Raw genomic sequence first — 13,794 nt, 5'->3', positions numbered from 1 at the left:
GATGTCACGCTGGCCACGTGACCCGGAAGTGTCTCCGGACAGCGCTGGCCCCTGGGCCTCTTAAGTGAGATGGGCGCACAACCCCAGAGTCTGTCAAGACTGGCCCGTATGGGCAGGGGTACCTTTACCTTTACTATTCTTCCTTAGCCAGACCACACCTGGAATATTGTGTCCAGTTCTGGGCGCCACAATTCAAGAAGAATATTGACAAGGCAGGACATGTACAGAGGAGGGTGACCAAGATGATCAAGGGTGTAGAAATCAAGCCGTATCAGAATGGACGGGGGAGTTGGGGATGTTTAGCCTGGAAAAGAGGAGGCTGAGATATGATAGCCATCTTCAGATATCTAAAGGGCTGTCACATGGAAGATGGAGCAAGCTTGTTTTCTCCTGCTCTGGAGAGTACGGCCCGAACCAATAAGGTTAGGGTGATTCTTGGGTAATCCTGCTTTGAGGTATCACAAGATCTACTCAGACTGGATTAAAACAAAGCATGAATCACTCATACCTTGTTTGCTTTGGTTCTACTATTTTTAAGTCAGATGTTTTCGGCGCGTGAGAAATATCAAATATTGTCTCATAAACGTGCTCTAAAGAATTATACAAGGCTTGTGTGAACTGTGACTAATTCCTAATTACCGGTCTTACGTGAGAAATTTTCCATTCCAAATCCAGTGCTTTTTACAACAATGGAATCTGACGGCAGCTTAAGAGAATGGCCACATTTCATTTTTTAAAAAAATAATATTTATTAAGTTTTTAACAAGAAAAGGGTTACAAAACAGTAAACGAAAAACACAAAAAAATACAAAAACCAAAATTTAACGTAAAAATAAAAAATAAAAATCCCTCTTTCTAATATCTTACCACTCATTTACTTATTTTCATGACTTCCTCACACCTCCCTTTTTTGTATTCCATTTAAAAATTTGTTCAGCAAATTCATACCCTCTTAATTTACCCTTAATTGTTTATCCTCACATGTTATAACTTCAAATTTTCATCTAATATCAATCCATTCTTGCATATTCTTATTTTGCCTTATTACTAGAACCACTTCGTTTCATTCCAACGTCATTAACATTCAATAATTTTACAGTGCTTCTGTAGATAGATTTTAAATTTCTTCCAATCTTCTTCCACCAACTCTTCTCCCTGGTCTCGGATTCTGCCGGTCATTTCCGCCAATTCCATGTAGTCCATTACTTGCATCTGCCATTCTTCCAAGGTGGGTAGGTCTTGTGTCTTCCAATGCTTTGCAATGAGTATTCTTGCTGCTGCTGTAGCGTACATAAAGAAAGTTCTATCCTTCTTTGGCACCAATTGGCCAACCATACCCAGGAGAATGGCCACATTTCATATGCCTGGCCACAGCCTCATCATTTTTATCTATCTCCTCTCCTTTTTGGAGTTCGGTACCACAGGATGTGATGATGGCCACTAGCTTAACTGGTTATATAATAAATATATCACACGTCCTTCCATTGCTATTAGTTATAACAAGTCTATGGAAGTGCCACATACCATCTGAGGGCTGGATCCAGCTAATCTCTATTCAGTGAAGACCCACTGAAATGAATGGACCTAAAGTTAGTGATATACAGCAATATCAATGGGTCCAGTCCAACTACAGCTTGTTTGGATGCCACACAAAATTTGGATGTCAGGAACACTAAGTCATAGTAAACCTCAGGCTTGTGTACTCTCATCTCCCCCTCTAATGCAGTCAAGAGAAGTTTTCAAGCTTTTGTTATCGCAGCAACTCTTCCCTACTACTGTGGAAAAAACATGCTGGTGTGAAACATCTCCAAGTGACTGCATAAGTTAAGTCTTTTGCAAGAATGAATTTAGGAGTGGAACACAAAATCCATAACCAGTCAGAAAGCGTACATGTGTTTAAAAAACAAAACAGAGGATAGTTAGCAGGAATTCTTATATGATGTTTCGTTATGGACATGCATGACCAAACAATGTACATATTGAATATATCCTGCTAAATTTCCAAGTGACTGGAAGACAAGAGAATAAGCTTGCTTTCTTTAATGGAAACTTTGTTGGTTTCTCTCCAGTGCAGTATCACACCAGCCTACATAGATTAACCCTTGGGATTCTTAAAATTCAAACACTAGTTTTCCAGTGCAGATTAAGACAGAGTTAAGCAACAGGAACAGAGAACAGAAATGCTGTATATATGTCTGCTTATGTTTGTATTCTGAAGGGGGAAATATTCTGTGACCAAGGAACAGTGGCGTAGTGTGGGTTGTCAGCACCCGGGGCAAGGCAAGTAATTTGCACCCCCCTAACCCGTGGATTTGCGCCCCCTAACCCTAACCCCCAGATATTGCGCCCGGTGCCGCCGGGCCCCCCTGCACCCCCCACGCTACGCCACTGCCAAGGAAGCTCAAGGAGCAGATACCTCTACTTTTGTTTACTCACAAGTGAGGCCGGGGAAACTGAGTATTCCTGACAATAGTAAAAATAAGGTTTCTTTTTAAATTCCAATGCAGGACTTATAATGTGTTCAGAGCTGATGTGGGCTGTCTTCCAATCATCGTGCCTCAGCTTATTAAGTCAATATATGCACAAGTCCTTTATTTAACCATATTTTTAACATTTTCAATTTTGACTCCCTTCCCCCTCTTTCTGCAGTTCCTTACATTTATTTTCGTCCTTTCCTGCATACTCCAAATTGCCTTATTCTTTTAATCGTCTACAGTATTCTACATATATCTTATATATATATATATATTTAAAACTGCAGGGTTTTTTACAACAATCCTGGCAATGTCTTGATCTGTTTACAGTTTGTAAATACTCAATAAACCACTTCCATTCCTTTCTTTAAAAATTGTTATCTTGATTTCTTCTCCCCATAGTAAGTTTCGTCATTTCTGCATATTCCATTAGCTTCTGTATCCAATCATCAGGGCAATATATATGCACGAGTCTTTTCCCACCTGAAGCTGAACAGGAAAGTCTCATTAACCACAGTTTAGTGTTGCTCCAAACTGGGAAACTATGGTCACCAGCTTCAAAACAAGCCAGGCTCTTAAACCATGGTTTAAAGTTGATGAAAGATCCTGGCTCCTTCTGTAGCTGGTGACTATAGTTTACCACAGGAGTGTGAAACTATGGCTAATTAGAGGCTTCCTAGTTTAATCACAGCTCATGCCAATGGAAGCAAAAGGCTTGTGCATAGCTTGGCTTACTAAGACAAAGTGGATTTTGATAGAGCTAACAGCTAGTCTATTTTCCTACCCCGCATACAAACTAAAAAAAGAGGAACATTAATTGGGTATGGAGAGGTGTTTCAAATGGTTTAAGCAAGCAAGTTAACAAAACAAAACAAAATCCTGAACAGCCACAAACTATTATTCCTTATCCTGTTACAGGTGCAATACGAACTGTGCCAGCCCAAATTATTCTAAAGGAATCTGAAAGAAGCTGCCACATGGAGTCATTTCACAAGCAAATACCCCAGAGACAAGCAAGTAGCCTGTAGCCACATAGACAAGAGGAAGTACGGTAAATTTTTGCTCTGCCCCTTCAAACTACACTGATGTTGTTTGATGGAAAATAACCCACTTTCGCTTCGGAATAATACTTTGTGTTTACATGCCATGTCTACCATGGAAAGATCTAAAGCTCTGGGCAAACAGTGCACATATTTGAAGAAGGATGCTCTGAATTCTGGAGGAAAGGGTGGAATCTCCAGACTAACCACACTCTGCAGTCTGGTTGTGACCTGCTTGAATTCCTGCTCTAGTGAATCACTTATAGATATTCGGTGTTGTTCTGGCCCAAGCAATATCCAACCAGGAAGGGGTCATTTTTATCTACCACACCTGGAACACGTATTTCAATCACAGAATAAAGGTTAAAGCACATAACAAGCATAGCTTATGCCCAAGGCAAGCAGCCTACTCACATTTTCTTGGAAATAGATGCCATTAAGCACAGGGTGACTTATTTCCAAGTAAACATTCTAAGGAACAAGTTATTAGCCAATTCTTGCATCGCAAGGGGTTGAGCTAGATGACCCTCGGGGTTCTTTCCAGCTCTACAATTCTATGATTCTATCTGCACCATGCACCACAACATCTCATTCAAAGAATATCCATGCCAGTAGTAGTACGTATATTGAACTAACAATATTTTCTGTTTTTTAGTTGCAGCATTCCAAATAGTGAAATCCCTCTCTAGAGAGATTTGGCTAGTTATTAGAAGCTGCTTTTGGGGTAGAATGCAGATATAGGAGCTCTTAAACCAACTGATTCCCATACAGACAACTCTCGGCTTACATGGAGGTTATGTTCTGGGGATTGTACATAAAGTCCAAATTGTGTATAGTCAAAACATATTGGGTTCAATGGCTGGTGGGATACCCAAAGCCTTCTCCCTCCAAATGCCCATGCCCATTCCATCCTCTTTATTTTACCCAGCACATATAGCCAAAGACAAGCGCCTACCACAGAAAATACTCTTTTCCTTGGGGCCACCTGCCTAATCTTTCAAGGCAGTGAGGCTGCAGGTGACTGTCTAAGGCAGGTGTATAGCCTGCGGCTGCCCAGCTCTTGGACTCCAACTTCCTTCCCCCAGCCAGCGTGGCCAATGGTTGGCGATGATGGGAGCTGCAGTCCATCAACATCTGAAGGGCCACACGTTCCCCAGCCTTGGCTGGCTGGGCCTGATTAAAGCTGGTGTGCCAAACATCAAGAGCACACCAGGCTGGAAAACGACTGCTTTCAGTATTGTGCATACCCAAAAGGATAGAGGTAGAAAATGGTGGGTTCTACTACAGTGGTACCTTGGGTTACATACGCTTCGGGTTACATACACTTCAGTTTACAAACTCCGCTAACCCAGAAAGTACCTCGGGTTAAGAACTTTGCTTCAGAATGTGAAAAGAAATTGTGCTCCGGCGGCGCAGTGGCAGCAGGAGGCCCCATTAGCTAAAGTTGTGCTTCAGGTTAAGAACAGTTTCAGGTTAAGAAAGGACCTCCGGAACGAATTAAGTACTCAACCCAAGGTACCACTGTATTAGAAACTGAATAGTAAGTCTTTTCTCATTTGTCCATGGGACATAAACAAAAAATCTGCTTTCATCCAAATTGAGAAGAACAACAACCTGGCTATGTTTTAAGTCGGAGACATGTACACAACCCCCGCTGTTTGGTATCTTAATTTACCTGCTGAATACATAGGTAAATCAAGAAACTAAACAGTGTATACGGGGCTGTGTACACCTCACCGAGTTAAAACATAGCTAGGTGGTTCTTCTTCTCAATTTGGATCAAAGCAGGGGGGGTTGGGGGTGGAGAGAAACCCATCAAAACTTTGAGCTTTGAGGTTCTTACAATCAAGCCGTATATAAACTTTATGAAATAAATAAAGCACAGTATTTAATAAGAAATGACAGGACAGATATGGACAGATATTTTAATACAGTGGTACCTCGGGTTAAGAATCTAAAACATTCTGGAGGTCTGTTCTTAACCTGAAACTGTTCTTAACCTGAGGTACCGCTTTAGCTAATGGGGCCTCCCACTGCGCTGCTGCCGTGCGATTTCTGTTCTCATCCTGAAGCAAAGTTCTTAACCCGAGGTACTATTTCTGGGTTAGCGGAGTCTGTAACCTGAAGCGTCTGTAACCTGAAGCATCTGTAATCTGAAGCATCTGTAACCCGAAGTACCACTGTAATAATAATTAATTAAATAGGCCAAAGGCAGTAGATCAGTGCCACCCTGTGTCACATTCCCAGGAAAAAAACTCTGAGCCCCAGATCCTCCTCCTGCAACTAACAACTCTCTCTCTCTCTCTCTCTCTCTCTCTCTCTGCTTTTGTGTTTTCAAACTAGAGTTCCTGCTTTCTCTGCCTCTACCTATAATATCTGCATGTGTCACTGTCTTCTAACTCTAATGGGTACCTCATTCACAAACAGAGATTCACAGCTATCAGAAAACCGTCTCCCCAACAATTCCCTCCATCAGTGAACAGCAGCACCGATTTATCTCAGACCATTAAGTAAGAATCCGCCAAACAAATTTAACAGGCAGCCAGCCATCCCTAAACATCATCTGGATCTGAATTAAGGAAAATCCATTTGAGAAGTTGTGAACGGGAAATGAAAAGGGAGGAATCTCTGAAGGCGTGGACTGCAGACATTGTTTATGTCTCCAGATCTAATTGGAGAAACAGTTAGATTTGTGAGCAGGAAAACAAGTTGGTTGCAATATGGTCCAGAGCCTGTGTGCTTTCCTGAATTTATCCGTCCACGTTCCGATTACACAGCTGAGAGATGCAAATCAAAAACCAACCCAGACATTACATGCCACATACACAACCTTGCAGAGATTGAAAACGGGGGGGGGGGGGGGGGGGACAAACACACAGCAGGAAGTGAAAAGGAAAGAATAAGACCCTCTTCAAAAACAAGATCGGTCTTCCTGGGGGAGAAGGAACAGAGGAAACGAAAATGAAGTGGAAGGCTTAGGTCAGAGGTACAGCCCGACCTCCGCCCAGCATCTGATACAACTTCTTGCTGGAGAGATATGGGAAAGACTGGAAGAAGGGGGAGTTGTGGCGCTGTCATGCCACGGGCAGGTGAGAAGAACAAAGCCCCAAGTTGTCCCCCTACCTTTGTGCTGCAACACACCTGGAGCCCCTTCCCCTCCCCCCGCCTCCCAACATCCCTCTCGCTCCCAAACAATAGCCCCCCCCCCTTTCGCTCACCCTCTTCTCCGCGTCCAGGCAGAATCCCAAGCAGGCGGGGGATGTTTTGCTCAGCTGGCTTTCATGCTTTTCTCGGCCCGCGGCTCCCTCTCCTTCCTTCCTTCCTTCCTTCCCCCCTCCCCACACCGTTCCCCTTTTAAAACGAGCTCGCTCGCGGAGAGTCAGCCCGGCGAGTGGACAAACAAGTTTCTCAAGTTTGCTCGCTCGCTCTCTCTCTCTTCCTCGCTTCCTTCTCCCCGCAGCGCGCAAAACACACACAGAAAGCGAGGCGCGCACCAGGTGTCTTCCCTCCGCGCGGGGAGTGGAGGCGAGAGGAAAAAGTCGAGTGAAACGTGGAGAGGTCTGAGGGAAGAAGAGTCTAATTGGGATACTCCTGAGAGAAAGGGAAGCCAAATTAAAAAAGGAGGCGGGGAGAGAGAGAGAGACACAAACACACACCTCTGACAAGAAGAAGCCCCGCCCCTTGCCGGAAGGCGAACACGTGACTCGCAGGTAAGGGCGCGAGCGGCGGGCGGGCGCCGCCCCCTACCTACCAGCGCCGCTAAGAAAGGGCGCGGCTTGGGAGAGCGGCCGCTTCTCCAGCTGCTGCGTTTCCAGGCGCGCGCGAGAAGGCTGGGTGGGAAACAGCGCACCTGGCGAGGAAGTTTTGCAGGAGCAGCGCGCGCGCGCCCTTCCTGAGGCAAACTGAATTCGGTTTCCGGTCTTGCTCATTCAGGATTGTTGTTCTTTAGTCGTTTAGTCGTGTCCGACTCTTCGTGACCCCATGGACCAGAGAACGCCAGGCACTCCTGTCCTCCACTGCCCCCCGCAGCTTGGTCAGACTCATGCTGGTAACCTCGAAAACACTACCCAACCATCTCGTCCTCTGTCGCCCCCTTCTCCTTGTGCCCTCCATCTTTCCCAACATCAGGGTCTTCTCCAGGGAGTCTTCTCTTCTCATGAGGTGGCCAAAGTACTGGAGCCTCAGCTTCACAATCTGTTCTTCCAGTGAGCACTCAGGGCTGATTTCCTTCAGAATGGAGAGGTTTGATCTTCTTGCAGTCCATGGGACTCCCAAGAGTCTCCTCCAGCACCATAATTCAAAAGCATCAATTCTTCGGCGATCAGCCTTCTTTATGGTCCAGCTCTCACTTCCATACATCACTACTGGGAAAACCATAGCTTTAACTATACGGACCTTTGTTGGCAAGGTGATGTCTCTACTTCTCAAGATGCTGTCTAGGCCTGTCATTGCCCTTCTCCCAAGAAGCAGGCGTCTTTTAATTTCGTGGCTGCTGTCACCATCTGCAGTGATCATGGAGCCCAAGAAAGTAAAATCTCTCACTGCCTCCATTTCTTCCCCTTCTATTTGCCAGGAGGTGATGGGACCAGTAGCCATGATCTTCGTTTTTTTGATGTTGAGCTTCAGACCATATTTTGCACTCTCCTCTTTCACCCTCAATAAAAGGTTCTTTAAATTCAGGATTACATTCAGGATTACAGTATCTGAATTTACCTCCCCCACTCCCCGCGCTATGTAAGTGGTAGATAGGTGCCTCACACACGTCACTGTCGCCCGTTCCCAAAGAGTTTTTTTTTTTTTTTAAGTGGTATTGCAAGTGCTTTGCAAAGAATAGGGAAGTTGTAAATCCCTAAGATGTAATCAGTATAATTGCCTGGAAATTACCTGAAAGGAAACGAAATCCCTCTCTATTTTGTCTTCATTAGAAAAGCTTGCCCATCTAGTTCAGTGTCCTGTTCTCACAGTGGCCAACTCTGGGACTTTTGGGAGGCCAGTAACCAGGACCTGAGGGCAACAGTATGGAGCAGTGGTTTGGGCTAGCCACTAAGATGAAAGTAACATGTGAAGTGGGGCTTAGGTAAAGGTAAAGGGACCCCTGACCATTAGGTCCAGTCGTGACCGACTCTGGGGTTGCGGTGCTCATCTCGCTTTATTGGATGAGGGAGTACAGTGGTACCTCGGGTTGCAGACGCTTCAGGTTACACACTCCGCTAACCCAGAAATAGTGCTTCAGGTTAAGAACTTTGCTTCAGGATAAGAACAGAAATCAGGCTCCGGCGGCACGGCAGCAGCAGGAGGCCCCATTAGCTAAAGTGGTGCTTCAGGTTAAGAACAGTTTCAGGTTAAGAACGGACCTCCAGAACGAATTAAGTACTTAACCCGAGGTACCACTGTACAGCTTCTGGGCGAAACCAGAGCAGCTCACAAAAACACCGTTTACCTTCCCACCGGAGCGGTACCTATTTATCTACTTGCACTTTGACGTGCTTTTGAACTGCTAGGTTGGCAGGAGCAGGGACCGAGCAACAGGAGCTCACCCTGTAGCAAAGATTCAAACCGCCAACCTTATGTTCGGCAAGCCCAAGGCTCAGTGGTTTAACCCACAGCGTCACCCACTTATTTCTCTATGATTCCTTCCATGTGCCCACTAGGAGTTCGAACTTGCCTTTGTCTCAAACTCCATCACTCCAGCTATGACAAACTGCATTGAATCTAGTGGCACAGCGGGGTTTTTTAAAAAACTGCTAGCACATTTGCAAAGCTAAGCAGGGTCTGGTACGGTTGCAAATTGGATGGGGTGTGTCTCATGTTGAGATTTTTACATTGGAGGTTGGACTAGATGACCCTTAGGAGTCCCTTCCAACTCTATGATTATGTCAAACTCAGGGTAAGATCCTAACACCACATAGCTGGGAAGAAGCCCCACTGAATTCACTAAGTCTTGTTTCTGAGATGCAGTTTGCTTCTGGTACTGTATGGGTTGGGCGTCTTTTCTGAAGTGAAAGCAAGTCAACTTTCCTAGCAGGATCCATTCAAGCCTTGGGTGTGCCCAGCTTTTCTCTTTGGGTTTTGTTTGTTCAGCTGCACAAACATCAAAGAATGAAGTCTTCTGGGTCTGGTGATCTCGTTTATTGGTTCCTGCAACTTTGTCCTATTTGGCTTTCCATTTCCATACCTTAAGCCTGTCTCCTTTATCCAGAACCTCACTGCCAAAATCATTCACCTCAAAGTTCAGACCATGTGGCACCCCTCTTTAAACCCATACCCTGGTTCTCTATATAATAGCACTGCATGCAGCCTAACAAACAAACAATGTCCTTTCTTCAACACCCTCCATACTTTGCTCCCCTTATAGTAAGGTTACCAGATTTTTTTCAAAGAATCCGGAGACACTTTTTTTTTTGAAAGGAAAAAAAAGTTGTTTTTAAAAAATCATTAAAAAATAATAATTAAGAAGTAAGATATTCTCTTCTGGGTCTCCTCTGTTGTGCGGCCTTCCTCTGGGCCCCATCCTGATCTCTTGGAGCGCTATCAGCCGTGGAGTAGGGTCGGGCCTGGGCTCGGCCACGTGTCCTTGCTCTCCTAGTGCTCTCCTACCTCTCTTCCTCAGCGGTGGCGGCTGCAGCAGCAGGACAAAGTCGGGGCTCCCCTCTTTTTTCTCCTTCCTCTTTCTCTCTCTCTCTCTCTCTCTCTCTTCCTTCTCCTTCTCCTTTCCTCTTTCTCCCTGCGTTGGTTCCGGGGTTTTTACTGGCCCTGGACCACCACTGAGCAGTCGGCCAGGTGGCCGGGCGCTCTCGCTCCTGGCTTGATTTGGGTCATGGGGAAGTCAGCGGTTCCCCCCCCCCCCCCGGTTGACATGCCGGGCATCCCCGGTTCCCCCTCGGCAGTGGCAGTCTCAGCAGCCCGGAGCCAGCCTGGTAGCACAGTTGGCTCTGGCTGGCTTCAGGAGCTGCTCGCTGCTGTGGCACCCGCCATTTTGCCTCGCCAGAAGTCCCCATATGATGTGTCTTGTGCTGTTGAACCAATCGCGCAACATTCATTCCCTACTAAAAAATCTACAACACTTAAAATATAAATCCGGGGACATTAAATGAAATCTGGGGACGGATTTTGTCCGGGGACAGATTTGTAAATCCGGGGACTGTCCCCGGGAAACCGGGACATCTGGTAGCCATACCTTATAGCTCTTCCCTCATAGCTCAGATGGTTAGAGTGTGGTGCGGAAACACCAAGGTTGCAGGTTCAATCCTGGTATGGGAGAGCTGCATATTCCTGCATTGCAGGAGGCTGGACTAGATGATCCTCAGGGTCCCTTCCAACTCTATGATTCTATGATATCTCAGTATATTAAATGGTTTAGAAATGATTTCAAATAAAATAGACAAATGACCACTGTCTGCTACCCTCACTCTTGCTGCTCCTTTGGTTGTTTGGAACTCCCTCCCAGAACACCTGTGCAATGTCACTTCTTCCTTCACATTCCTCCTCAAAACCTATGCCTTCCAGGAAGCCTTTGTCTTAACCTACTGTGCCTCATCCTTCGAGGGAAACTGCGCTTAAGTAAAGGCGGTTGCATTTGGACATTCTCTTCCATTGTTTAATGCTTCAGTCTCCTCCCTCTAATTTTGATAGTCTTTCCCACTATCAAAATGTAAATTGCAAAACTTCTCGGTGAATAAACCTGTATTTTTGCTTATGTTATTCCATAAAGTACTTTTACACCAGTGATGCTCTGTTAATAGGAATGCAAAGAAATCAAAAGATCAATGCAGTTTTGAAATCAGTGGTTAAAATCAGTACAGTTTTGAACTGAATGGCCTCAAATAAGTTCAGTAAGTACAGCATATGAGCAGTTTTTGTTTCTTGTTTTACTATTTCAGAAATTTCTGCAAAAACCTTCCAAAATTCTTGAACTTCTTGGCATTCCTACCACATGTGCAGGTAGGTGCCTATCAATGAAAAAAGATTGCTATTCTTGGAAGTAATCATTTTGGGGCCAGAGATGGGTGGGTCCACCCCCTTTATCTTCTGCCACCATCTTTCCTGCCTCTCTTTCTGCCAATTCTTTTTAACTCTTTCAATTCCCCCCACACAGCATTTTTTAATCATTTCCACCTGCATGAATTAGGAAGGGCTCCATGAAATGAGATCCAGGGAAAGTACTAAGCCGGCTGACAGAGGAGTGTTGTGCTCCTGTGACACCAGACATCCCTACTGAGATACTTCCCCTGCTGTGGCACTGCCTCCTGCCAGTATTTTACATCCCTCTACATACAAAGCTTTGTCTGCCTCCCATTTTCTTTCCTTCTCTTTCTGGGTTGGTTGGTTGGTTGGTTGGTTGGTTGGTTGGTTTTTGCCTGCTAAACTGCATGAAAGGAATTGTGTGCCTAAATGCAGACAATTCTGAGAAAAGATGTAGCAGCGTTGCTATATCTAATCCATGCAATCATTCCCCACACTTTAAATGAATGTAAATTGGACAAATTGGACAAGATGAATTTGTGCTGTTTTTCTCACACAAATATCTGAAAGACCACCTCCTTTCCTACAGACCCTTGAGTGCTTAGATTGGCAGAGGGGCCCTCAGAGGCTGTGTGTGTGTGTGTGTGTGTGTGCGCGCGCGCGCACGCACGCATCATTTGACAGGGCATTCTCTGTGGTGGCCCCTAAGCTGTGGAACTCCTTCCCCACAGAGTTGTGTCTAGCAGCTCCATTGTACAGCTTCTGGAGAATGCTGAAGGCACACTTCTTTGCTCTGGCTTTTGACACTTGAGGTGTATATTTTTCGGACCCACGTTATCTTGTATGGTTGTCAGTCATTTTAAAACTGTTTTTAATCTTGTCTTTTAATGTCGCAACCTGCCCTGGGAACTTAGGGTGAAGGGCAGGTAATAAATATATAACACAGAAATCCTGTTTTCGTAAGTAGTTTACTCACTTATCTATAGCCTTGCAATGAGCGTGAGTTGTCTATGTTACTGTTTCTGATTACATGACCATCTTTTCGAACACCATGATGTGGCCGATTCACCTTTTTCTTTGTAGGTTCCTCCCTTGTTTCCAATCTATTTATAGCACCTTCCAAATGTGTCAGCACAGCATTCCCTCACCACCACCTCCAGGTGACTGGTAAATTTAGTAATGGGTTACTTAAGAGTGATTAAAGCCCAGCAGTGAGGAATGTTGTGACTCTTCAGAAGGCAAATGCATGTCAGGACCAACAATGGGGGGAAAGAATTCAATTCACTTCGTATTTAAAGGCAAATATCTCTCATTCGCATTTCTCAAAACAGTACGGGAAATGAGACAGCTATCTTTCACATTTCATAGCTCTCCGAATATTGCAATGTCATTCTCCAGACAAGTAATACACACACACACACACACACACACACACACACACACACGCACCTATTGAACCAAAGTGTCTACAAAAATGCACTGGCTTATGGAAAATTGCTTTACAAAAAAAAAAATGTATATTAGGCAAAAGTGCATACAAATATTAGGAGAAATGTGCGTTAAGATGTTGATGGATTTTCATGAGGACTTTTCTGTTTAAAAAATTGTGAACAGATGTGGAAGTGTGCAGAACTGAATTTAAGATTGAAAATGGAGAAACTAATAAATTAAAATTACCTTCTTGTGTATTTATATGTGTGCACTCCCTTCCAGATATTCTGTCCTTTTTAAAAAAATAAATAAATATATTTTTTTATTTTTTTTCCATTTAAGCATATATAATCCCATCATTATTATCCACTTCACTTCTTTGGCTCTTTAGAGCTGTCATCATCTTCCTTCCCTTTCACCTCTTGGCTTTCAGAAGTAACTTTTATATCACAGCATTTTATATATTTTCCAATTCTAATTTTACTCATTACGAAATACCTCAAAGTTTAAATAAACGTAGAAAGGTAAAAAAAAAAATCTCATTACAAGTATTCAGATAACCCTACTAGTGTTGTTAATTGCTTACAATGATCTTTCAAATATTGTATAAATTACTCCAGTCTTTTTGGAATACTTGATTGTGATGGTTTCGGATTTTTCCTGTCAGCTTCACCAGTTCTGCAAAGTCCATCATCTTCATCTGCCACTCTTCTTTCATTGGTACTTCTTGTTGTTTCCATTTTGGGGCTAAAAGGATTCTTGCCGCTGTTGTTGCATACATTAACAGTCTTTTATCTTCTTTTGTTATCTCTTCGCCTACTGTACCCAGTAAAAAGGCTTCTGTTTTTTTAACAAAAGTGTTTTTAAACATTTTCTTTAACTCATTA

General features: G+C 44.1%; 1 protein-coding gene and 1 long non-coding RNA gene across 2 annotated transcripts in view; one reads left to right on the top strand and one right to left on the bottom strand.

Annotated features, from left to right (window-relative positions):
* Positions 1-7,194, bottom strand: part of ATP8B1 (ATPase phospholipid transporting 8B1) — a gene marked incomplete at its 3' end in the record, with an annotated part of 68,629 nt that extends 61,435 nt beyond the window's left edge. The window contains exon 1 of the mRNA XM_079994750.1: positions 6,733-7,194. The remainder of the gene's footprint in view (positions 1-6,732) is intronic.
* LOC307226426 lies at positions 7,151-13,126 on the top strand. The gene is made up of 3 exons (XR_013843407.1): positions 7,151-7,224; positions 11,395-11,455; positions 12,560-13,126. It is a non-coding gene; the product is annotated as an uncharacterized lncRNA (long non-coding RNA).
* The last annotated feature ends 668 nt before the right edge of the window (positions 13,127-13,794 follow it).

The sequence above is a fragment of the Podarcis cretensis genome, assembly GCF_951804945.1.
Source record: "Podarcis cretensis genome assembly, chromosome: 11".
NCBI lineage: Eukaryota > Metazoa > Chordata > Lepidosauria > Squamata > Lacertidae > Podarcis > Podarcis cretensis.
This window is presented reverse-complemented; position numbering and strand designations above follow the sequence as displayed.